Here is a 10,360-nt window from a genome sequence, read left to right as displayed (position 1 = left end):
CCCCCCCCCCCCCCCCCCCGCCACTGTGTGGTCTCTCTGACCGCCATACTTGTGTTTCTTTGTTTGTTCTTGAGAGAGGGTCTTACTTTGTAGCTCTGACTGTCCTGGAGCTCACTCTATAGACCAGGCTGGCTTTGAACTCAGAGGTCCCGACTGCCTCTGCCTCCTGAGTGCTGGGATTAAAGACATGTGCCGCGCACGCCCAGCGCTCACTGTCACTCTTGAGAGAGAGAGAGCTTGGCATTCTGTAATGGACTCTGCTGTGTTTGGTGCCACAATCTGGGAAGCAGAGAGGAAGTCAAACTGAGGAGCACTTGGTGATCAGGCCAGGAGAGATGGCTCTCACCTATGACCCCTGTATTAGGAAGGGTTCAGGAACACAAACGCTCTTGGGAACAACCACAAGTGACACTGTGGGTCATTTTATTTATCTGTTGCATTTCAGTTATTTATTTGTGTGTGCATGTGTATGTTTGTGTGTGTGTGCATGTGTGTGTTTGTGTGTGTGTGCATGTGTGTGGTGTGTGTGTGTGTGCACTCAAACACACATATGCCATCCCATGTAGAAGTCAGAGGACCACTTGTGGAATTGGTTCTCTTTTTCCAACCATATGGGTTCTGGGGGTCAAACTCAGATGAACTTGGCAGCAAACACCTTCTTCTTCTTCTTTTTTTTTTTTTTTTTTTTTTTGGTTTTTGAGACAGGGTTTCTCTGTGTAGCCCTGGCTGTCCTGGAACTCACTCTGTAGTAGGCCAGGCTGGTCTTGAACTCAGAAATCCGCCTGCCTCTGCCTCCCGGCGGCAAACATCTTTAACCCGCTGAGCCATCTTGGTGGCCCTTCACTGTCATGTATAGACAAAGAAGGCAACCTCCTTGTGAATCCTGCAATCTGTTGTCTCCTGGGTTGTCAACTAGGCTCTGGCAGATGCTGGAAGGTCAGGCCTCTGGTTATACGGAATTGTGTCCTTCATTCCCCCCACCGCACCCAAAACCCCCGCTGTGACTTTTTTCTCTTTCTCTCTCGGCTTTGAGATCCAGTCTTGCTTCATAGCCCAGGCTGCTTTCAAACTCCTCATCTTCTTGCCTTGGCTTCCCAAGTCCTAGGATCACACCACCATGCCTTCCCCAACTAGGATTGGAAACCAGTTCTGTGCTCTCAGCTCCCAGCTCCTGGCTTCCAGCTTTAACCGAGCCCTTCCACTGAGCCCCGGTGCACAGGCCTGTCTTTCTGCAGATCTCCGCTGGCACAGATACACACACTCCACCTTTTATTCTCCCCCACAGACTCAGGGACCGATGGCGGCTCCTTGTCAGGATGAGGAGGTAGAAACAAATGCGGACATTGTTCCCAAGTTTCTGAGGCCAAGATTAGTGAGCACAGTGAGGGGCAGGCACTGGGCTGTGAGGGAGGAGGAGACGCCTGAAAGCTGCCAGTGTGCGCAGCCCACCCCCACCCCATTGTTGACAAGACAGGATCTTGATACATGGCCCAAGCTGGCACTAAACTCACTATATAGCCCAGGCTGGCCTGGAACTCAAAATCCTACCTCAACCTTCTGAGTGTTGAGGTTATATGAGTTTTTTTGTTTGTTTGTTCGTTTTTTGGGTTGTTTTTTTTATTCTCTGTTTGCTAATTTTTAATTGACATAATAATATCCCTTTTTGGTTTGTTTGAACTTTGACTTGTAAACCACTCATGGTAATGACCTTGTCACCCAGCCTGGGGGCTGTTTGTCAATTGTCATTTGGTCCCAGCTTTCTGCCAGACCCTAAGCGCTATGCTTACGTCATATCTGGTGTCAGAGAGCATCCCAGCCAACTCTCCCAGGCAGGTGCCACTGTCATTTTGTTGACAAGGAAACTGAGGCACAGGTAAAGCCATTTGTGCTACAGTCACCTGACTGTCAGGGAATAAGTATTCTACCAAGGGCAGTGTCCCCATGGCATGTTGCCCAGAAGTAGGAAGGACAAGGGTCAAAATTTGGACCTGCTGGACCTCCAGAAGGTAAAGAGGAGATGGCTGTTACTTGGGACCCAGAGATCAGAACAGGACTCAGTTTTTACAGGATGTGTAGTCAACCCTGGGAGCATGAAAAAGAACAGGTAGGAAAACAGGAGCTTTAAGACAACGGGGTGTTGCTGGCTGGCAATGTACCTTTAATCCCAGCACTCAGGAAGCAGAGGCAAGTGGATCTCTGAGTTCAAGGCCAGGCTGGTCTACAGAGTGAGTTCCAGGACAGCCAGGGATATACAGAGAAACCCTGTCTAGAAAAACCAAGAAGAAAAGAGAGAGAGAGAGAGAGAGAGAGAGAGAGAGAGAGAGAGAGGGAGAGGGAGAGGGAGAGGGAGAGAGAGAGAGAGAGAGAGAGAGAGAGAGAGAGAGAACAGAATTTCATTATTCAGATAGATCTGGTGACAAAATGTGTAATTTCAACACTCAGGACAATGGCAGGATTTAAGTCTAGCCTGGGCTACAAAATGAGACCATGTCTCAAGAAGTCTCTCACACACACACACACACAGTCACACACACATACACAGACACACACATACACACAGACCAGTTCAGTTGTTTAGGTGGGCAGAGAGCAGGTTAAGCAGGGAGAGTCCCCTCCATGAAGGCCGTGGGTTTCTGGCAAGCACAACCAGAGCAACGTGATGAAGTGAAAGGTCTAAATTCTTTCTCACCTAGCAGGGACTGAAGAGGAAGTGAAGTGGGGAAGATGGCGGCCACTGGAGTCTAGGAACTCTGCCAGAAAACTAGAGTGGGCAGAGGCTCAGAGTGACACACGGTTTGAGCCTATGAATTATTTGGGGACACTTGAACAGGAGGCAATGAGGGAAACCTGTTGAGACAGGAGAGATGGGTGCACAGAATGCTTGTCCAGTATGCACAGAGCCCTGGGTTCCAGCTCCAGCACCTCTGTATTCCAAATATTCAGTAGGTAGAGGCAGGAGGATCAGGAGTTTAGGGTCATCTTTGGCAATATACTGAGTTTGTGGCCAACCTGGGCTACATTGAGACACTGGTTTTGTTTTGTTTTGTTGGTTTTTTCGAGACAGGGTTTCTCTGTGTAGTCCTGGCTATCCTGGAACTCACTCTGTAGACCAGGCTGGCCTCGAACTCAGAAATCCACCTGCCTCTGCCTCCCAAGTGCTGGGATTAAAGGCATAGGCCACCACCACCCGGCTGAGACACTGTCTTAAAACAGAAAGTCAGGTGAAGACCTGTGATTGTGCCCTCCCTCTCCTAAGTGGGTCTTTCCTTTGGTGAACACACCTTTGCCTGGTCCTGAGACTATAGCTTACTCCTACTCGGTCAGTAGTCATGTGACTCTAGCCCGGGCAATCTCTGGACACAGAGGTTCATGAAAGACCGTCCTGCCCAGCGACTGCCACACTGGTCAGAATGGAAATCTAGAGCTACTTTGTCATTGCTTGAGGGGGAACAGCCCAGAGGCACAAGCATGTGCACGCATGCACACACTCGAGCACACACACACATGCATTTATTTCTATTAGTGTATCTGGAACTGGGTTCCCTACTGAGTACACGTTGTACTTGGCTCGAGCTCCCCTCCACCCTCTTCCTCATCCTCCCTGTTACCAACGTCCTTTGTTCCTTACTGCCATTTCTCTGAGACATAATTTCGTTCTTTATGGCTAATTTCATTTTGTAGGCATGTCACATTTTGTTTAAACCCATTCCTCTGTTGAGAGATGCCCAGGGTGGTTCCATATGGTGTTGTGTTAGAGGGACAGTGAATTCTGCTGAGCAGGGATCTGTGACATGTTGACTGTGAATCCTTTGGGTGAATAGTTGGTCGATTTCTTTACTTTGGTGTGTGTTTCAGATAGGGTTTCACTGCTGTGAACAGACACCATGACCATGGCAACTCTTATAAGGACAGCATTTAATTGGGGCTGGTTTACAGGTTCAGAGGTTCAGTCCATTATCACCAAGGCAGGAGCATGGCAGCATCCAGACAGACGTGGGGCTGGAGAGAGGCATCTCTAGTTCCAAAGGTAGCTAGCAGAAGACAGGCTCCCACGTGGTTAGAAGGAAGATCTTCAAGCCCACGCCCACGGTGACACATTTCCTCTAACAAGGCCACACCTCCAAATAGTGCCAGTCCTTGGGCCAAAAATATTCAAACTACCACAGTGTGGGCTTTTTTTGTTTTTTTCTTTTTCCTCCTTCAAGACAGGGTTTCTCTGTGTAGCCCTGGATGACCTGGAATTCACTCTGTAGACCAGGTTAGCCGCGAACTCACAGAGATCTTCCAGTCTCTACCTCCTGAGTTCTTGGTGTGGGCTCTTTAAAAGACATATTTTGCGTTTAATTATGTCTCTGTGTGGGTCTATTCATAGTTGAACTTGGATTTCCTGCTCTGTTATGAGCAGTGAGGATTGGCTGGAGAGGTGACTCCGTGGTTAAGAGTACTAGTTGCTCTTCCAGAGGACCAGGGTTCAATTCCCAGCACCCACGTGGCAGCTCCCACCTGTCTGTAACTCCACCTCCACGGCTTCTTACACAGACATTCGTGCAGGCAAAACATGCCAATGGACATTAAGTATGAACAAGTTTTATATGAATATTAGAGAGATAATATATGTGTCAAAATATATCATTTTATAATTTTTAATATATGTCTGTATTTGTTTATATTTATTTATATTCATTATATATGTCATATTATATATTATATTACAGATTATATACTATATTAATATATGTTCTATATTATATATTCTCTCTCTCTTTTTTTTTTTTTTTGGTTTTTCAAGACAGGGTTTCTCTGTGTAGCCCTGGCTGTCCTGGAACTCACTTTGTAGACCAGGCTGGCCTCCAACTCAGAAATCCGCCTGCCTCTGCCTCCCAAGTGCTGGGATCAAAGGCGTGTGCCACCACCGCCTGGCCTGTATTATGTATTCATAGTATATGTTATATTATGTATATCGTAGAGATAGAAGAGTGTGTTCTTAACCCCTGAGTCACCTCATCTCTCCAGACTCTGTTGGTGTTTTAAGAGAGGATCTCATGTAGCCCAGGCTGGTCTCAAAATAGGTATGTAGCGGAGGACGACCTTGAACTTCTGAACCTGTTGTCTCCGCCTCCAAAATGATAGGATTATAGACCTTGGCCACCCCAATCCCGTGTTTGTTTTAATGACATTCATCCAGTGTGTGTACAAGTTCCACTGTGTGCTGCAGAGGTCAGAGGGCAGCTTTTAGGACTAGTTCCCCCACTGTATGGGTTCTGGGGATCAAAGTCAGGTGTCAAGCTTGCTGACAAGCACCATGACCAGACCAGCCCCCACTCCCGCTCTTTGTGGTAGCCTTTTGTTGTTTTGGGGAACAGAGCCTCCCTAAGTCCTGAAGCTCACTATGTAGATCAGGCTGGCCTCAAATTTAACAAAGATCCACCTGCCTCTCCTTCCTGAGTGCTGGGTTTAAAGTTGTTATGTCAGCATTGCCTGGCTCTGTTTGTATTTTTTAGACATGATCCTGTTCTGTTATGCAAACTGGTCTCCAAATCCTGGGTCTAAGTAATTGTCTGGTCTAGAATCTGGGACCGCAGGCCTGTGCTCTATAGCTCAGCTTGCTATAGAGCTCAAGGATTGTTGTTCTGTGTGGACACCTGGGGACACCAGGGCCATGTTTTTGTGAACCTCTCAGCCACCCTCTCTCACGTTTGGGCCTCACACAGAGCTCGGGCAGAGAGAGTGGCTCATCCCAGGGTTAGTCACTGCTGGGGCTAAGGCTGAGCGCAACTTCCGCGTGGGAGCAGGGGAATGCCTGAATGAAGGAGGCAGGAAAAGCGGAGGCTGGCAACGCATGGAGCCTCCAGGAGCTGGGGGCGAGGAGCTGCGACAGCCAGGCAGGCAGCTTCGGAGGCAGGCCAGCTAAATTTAACTCCCAGTTAAACCCCGGCTTCATTCCAAGTGTATGTTTACCAGAAGTGGAGGGAGAAGATGAATGGAGACTCATTTTCTGACTCAGAGCCCTGTTGCGCCCCCTCTGCCCCGGAAATTTTGTAATATTGTATCTCTTTTTAATTGCCCAGTTTAAGAAAAAAAAAAAAGTTAACTATTTCATAATGAATGTCAAGGTAGTAAGAGAAAGATCTCGTTTTCAAAATTAAAGTCAAATGCAGATAGCATGAAAGTAACCGTTTTCTTTTCTTTACCTTTATCTTATAGGCAGAGTCTTGCTGTGTAGCCAAATGGCTTTGAACTTGAGGCAAACCTCCTGCCTCAGCCTCTGAGTGTTGAGCTCACAGGCGTTCACCACTATGCTGGCTGCATTTTAATGCCTTGAGACGGGGGTCTCTTGTAGCTTAGGCTGGCCTCGAGTTCGATACATAGCCCAGGATGACCTTGAACATTCACTCCCCACGCCTGACTGACGTGGTAAATTCAGATAAGACCCCAGGGCTTTGTGCACGCTTTTGCACGCTAGCCAAACACTTTATCAAGGGAGCCACATCTCCAGCCACGCCTCCGACACATCAGAGTGACTATTTTGGTGGCATTTAACGCTCAGTGTAATCAGTACTTTCATATGCTTTCAGAACATTCTCCCCCAAAGAGAAGACAGGTCTTCCCCTTCCCCTCTCCCAAACTCCGTATGAGGCAGTCTCTCTGTCCCCCAGAGAGCTTCAGGACTCTGCATTTACATGGACTTCTGGGACGTGTGACTTTGTGTTATGTGCCCAGGTCTGAGATTCACCCATGGCAGTATGATATTGTATGATATTCTACCGCATGGTCACATCGCCTCTGGTCTCTGCCTCACCTGCTAATGGGCACTTGGGCTGTTTCTTTCTGTCTTTTGGCATTTGTGAGCCCTGTAAACAAGGCTCTGTAAATACAAAACTTGGAGCAAAGATGACAGTATCTAAGAATTAAATTTAGAGTTACCATATGACAAGAAACAAACAAACCCAACCAAAAAAAAAAAAAAGACAAATAAAACTTAACTCCTTGTCACTTCCGTTACTGCTTGGTGATGTCACCTCCTTTGATCTTACAAACCTGCTTCTTGGCACCTCCTTGAACGCTGGTGTTCTGGCTCTGCTTTTTCTGGCATTGCCCAGAAGGACTAGGTGCAAATGTCTCTGCATCTATGGGTTCGAGAATGTTCCAGCTGGCCCTGGGTGAGAAAACCACTCTCCCCTTCCGAAATCCCAACTTCTTTTCAAAAATACAAGGAAAAAAAATCAGTGATGATCTGAATAGAGTGGAATATGATTCAGGGCTATGAGCCTCACATTCACAGGCTTATTTTATTATTATTATTATTATTATTATTATTATTAATGGTTTTTCAAGACAGGGTTTCTCTGTGTAGCCCATGCTGTCCTGGAACTCACTCTGTAGACCAGACTAGCCTCGAACTCAGAAATCCACCTGCCTCTGCCTCCCAAGTGCTGGGATTAAAGGCGTGTGCTACCACCGCTCGGCTGTTTCTTTTATTTTTGTTCATTTATTATTTTGTATAGTGTCTCGGGCTGGTCCGGAACTTGCCCAGTAACTGAAGATGGTCTTGTTCTCGTTGGTCTTGGTGCATCTACCTCCCAAACGCTGGGGTTGTGAGCACAGACCCAGTTGGTTTTTAAAATATTTATTTTTAATTGTGTGGATGGATGCATACATGTACACCTGAGTCCCCGGCACCTGTGAAGGTCAGAGGCACTGACCCCTGGAGTTAGAGTCTCGGATGGTTGTGAGCCATCCATGTGGGTGCTCCGAGCCTTACATTACTCGGGTCCTTTCAGAACAGTGAGCACCACACTGTTAACTGCTGAGCCCTCGCTCTAGCCCACACCCAGCCTTTTGATGAATCTCTTAGTTGAGTCAAAGTCAGAGGCAGACATTAGAGAATTTCTGGAAGCAGGGACTAGGTAATTGTACTATAATCTCATCAGCCTGAGCCCATCCTGGACTACATAGAGGCCAAGGGGCTAGCCTGAACTACTTAGCAAGACCCTGTCTTGAAAGAAACAAAGCAAGGGTTTGCCAGGTGGTTCCATTTATCTCAGCCTCTTGAGTGCTGAGAGTGAGGACTTCTTTCTTTTGAGTTTTTTTGTGTGTGTGTTTTCGAGAAAGAAGTGGAGGTTGGCATGCCTGTGGGGGTGAGGAAGGGATGTCAAAGGGCAACTTTTGGGAATTTTTTCTCTCTGCCTCGAGGAACCTAGGGATCAAACATCAAGTTTGGTAGCAAGTGTCCTAATAGGCTGAGCCATCTTGGTGACTTTCACTGTTTCCATGGAGATAGAAGTTTTTTTTTTTTTTTCAAAGCCCAGGTTGACCTTGAACTTACTGTATTGTTGAGGAGGACCCTGAGCATACCTTCCTGTTTCCACTTACCAAGTACTAAGTAAGAGTCTAAGATGCAATGTATAAGTGTGTTTGGGGGGTTGGTATGTGCAAGTGAGTGCGGGTGAGCCCTCAGAGGCCAGAAGATGGCATCAGATTCCCTGGAGCCAGAGTTTCAGGCACTGAGTGAGTTGGCCTACAGGGTTGCTGGGCACTGGATTCTGGCCCTCATTTTTGAGCACCGAGTGTTTGTAACCACTGAGCCATGTCTCCACCATCAGGTTGTTTTCGACTTAGTTTAAAAAATATTTTTAATGCCTGCTGATGGTGGTAGGCACACCTTTAATCCAAGTACTTGGGAGGCAGAGGCAGGCAGATCTCTGTTGGTTTGAGGCCAGCTCTGAAACCATAGGCTGCACATAAAATTTCCCTGGGGGGGGTAAATAAAAACAAAAAAGGGTCGCTCCATCCTGGTGGTACACACTTTTTTATGCCGGCCCAGAAGAGGCAGGTGAAGGTGGGTGTCTGTAAATTCAAGGCCAGCCTGGTCTATGTCCAGAATTCCAAGCCGGAGCTGGGGCCACTGAAATTTTCATTAAACATTTCTACTGAAAAAACAGTTCTTTTCCTCTGTCTGTGTTAGCTGGTACCCAGCTTCTGCTCTGGGAACAATGTCACGGCATCAGTATTCTATCCCTTATGCCGAAACGAAATGAGCATCCTCGTACTGGAAGGGAGCTTGTTTAGGATCTGGCCCTCAGATGCTTTGCCAGGTGGTCACTGTGTTCCGGGCTGTGTTAGTGCAGGACCCTCAGGCTCTCAGAGCTACAGGAAGGTGTCACTCTACACAATGCCTTGACTACCAACTTCCTGCAAGCCCCTGCCCTGCTCCACGCGACCCCCCCCCACTTTAATCTTTCGGGATTCCTGGAGTGTCCACAAATAGATTAGCCTCTAAGAATTCAGAGTAACTGTAGTTAGGGGGGAAAAATCCTTGCTGTAATTAGCCATGGTCCTATTTTTGAAATTACATCTGCAAAAACTTGAAGGGAATAAATCGGGGCGGGGGTTGAGGGGGCGCGGATCGGCGCTGATTGGAATCTTCACGCCTTTGACAGTGAAATCAAGAGCATTGAGGGAAGAATGTATCATCACACTGGAAACAGGCGCAGTCGAAGTGAGAACTGAAGAGAAAAATGATTGCAGGAAAAAAAAGAATCACTGGGCACGCGGGTCACGTGACTCACGCTGTTGTAGCCTGCAACAGCAAATCCCTCATAACCTGCCTCCAGATCCTGAGGCCCGATTAATCATTGAAGTGATCAGAATTAACAGGCTGCTATAAGTGCTGCGTGGCGTGCTGAGGGGGTCACAGAAATCGCACATCAAGTGGAGTGGCCACAGGGCTCAGTTACCGACTTTCTTATTGCTGAAATACTCTGTCCCCGCCCCTCCCCTTTCTGTTTGAGAGGTCTCATTATATTCTCCCTGGCTATCCAGCATTTGCCTTCCAAGTGCTGGAATTAAAGGCGTGGGCCACCATGCCTGGCCAATTCTGAAGCCCTGATCCTTCTGCCTCTACCTCCCAAGTACTAGAGTTATAAGTGTGTACTGCGTTGTCGGTTAAAAAAACTAATCATATTTATATAATTTGGACCAGGCACTGGTGGCACATGCCTTTAATCCCAGCACTTGGGAGACAGAGGCAGGTGGATTTCTGAGTTCGAGGCCAGCCTGGTCTACAGAGTGAGTTTCAGGACAGCTAGGGCTATACAGAGAAACCCTGTCTCAAAAAAAAAACAAACCAAAACCCAAAAAACATATTTATATAATTTTAAACACTATGTGTGTGTGTGTGTGTGTGTGTGTGTGTGTGTGTGTATATATATATATAATTTGTATATTTGTATATATTTCCATATATATATATATATATATATATATATATATATATATATATATATGGAAATATATACAAATATACAAATTATATATATATATACACACACACACACACACACACACACACACACACACA

Source organism: Grammomys surdaster, unplaced genomic scaffold (assembly GCF_004785775.1).
Source record: "Grammomys surdaster isolate TR1022 unplaced genomic scaffold, NIH_TR_1.0 166, whole genome shotgun sequence".
Classification (NCBI taxonomy): domain Eukaryota; kingdom Metazoa; phylum Chordata; class Mammalia; order Rodentia; family Muridae; genus Grammomys; species Grammomys surdaster.
Note: the sequence above shows the minus strand (reverse complement) of the source record.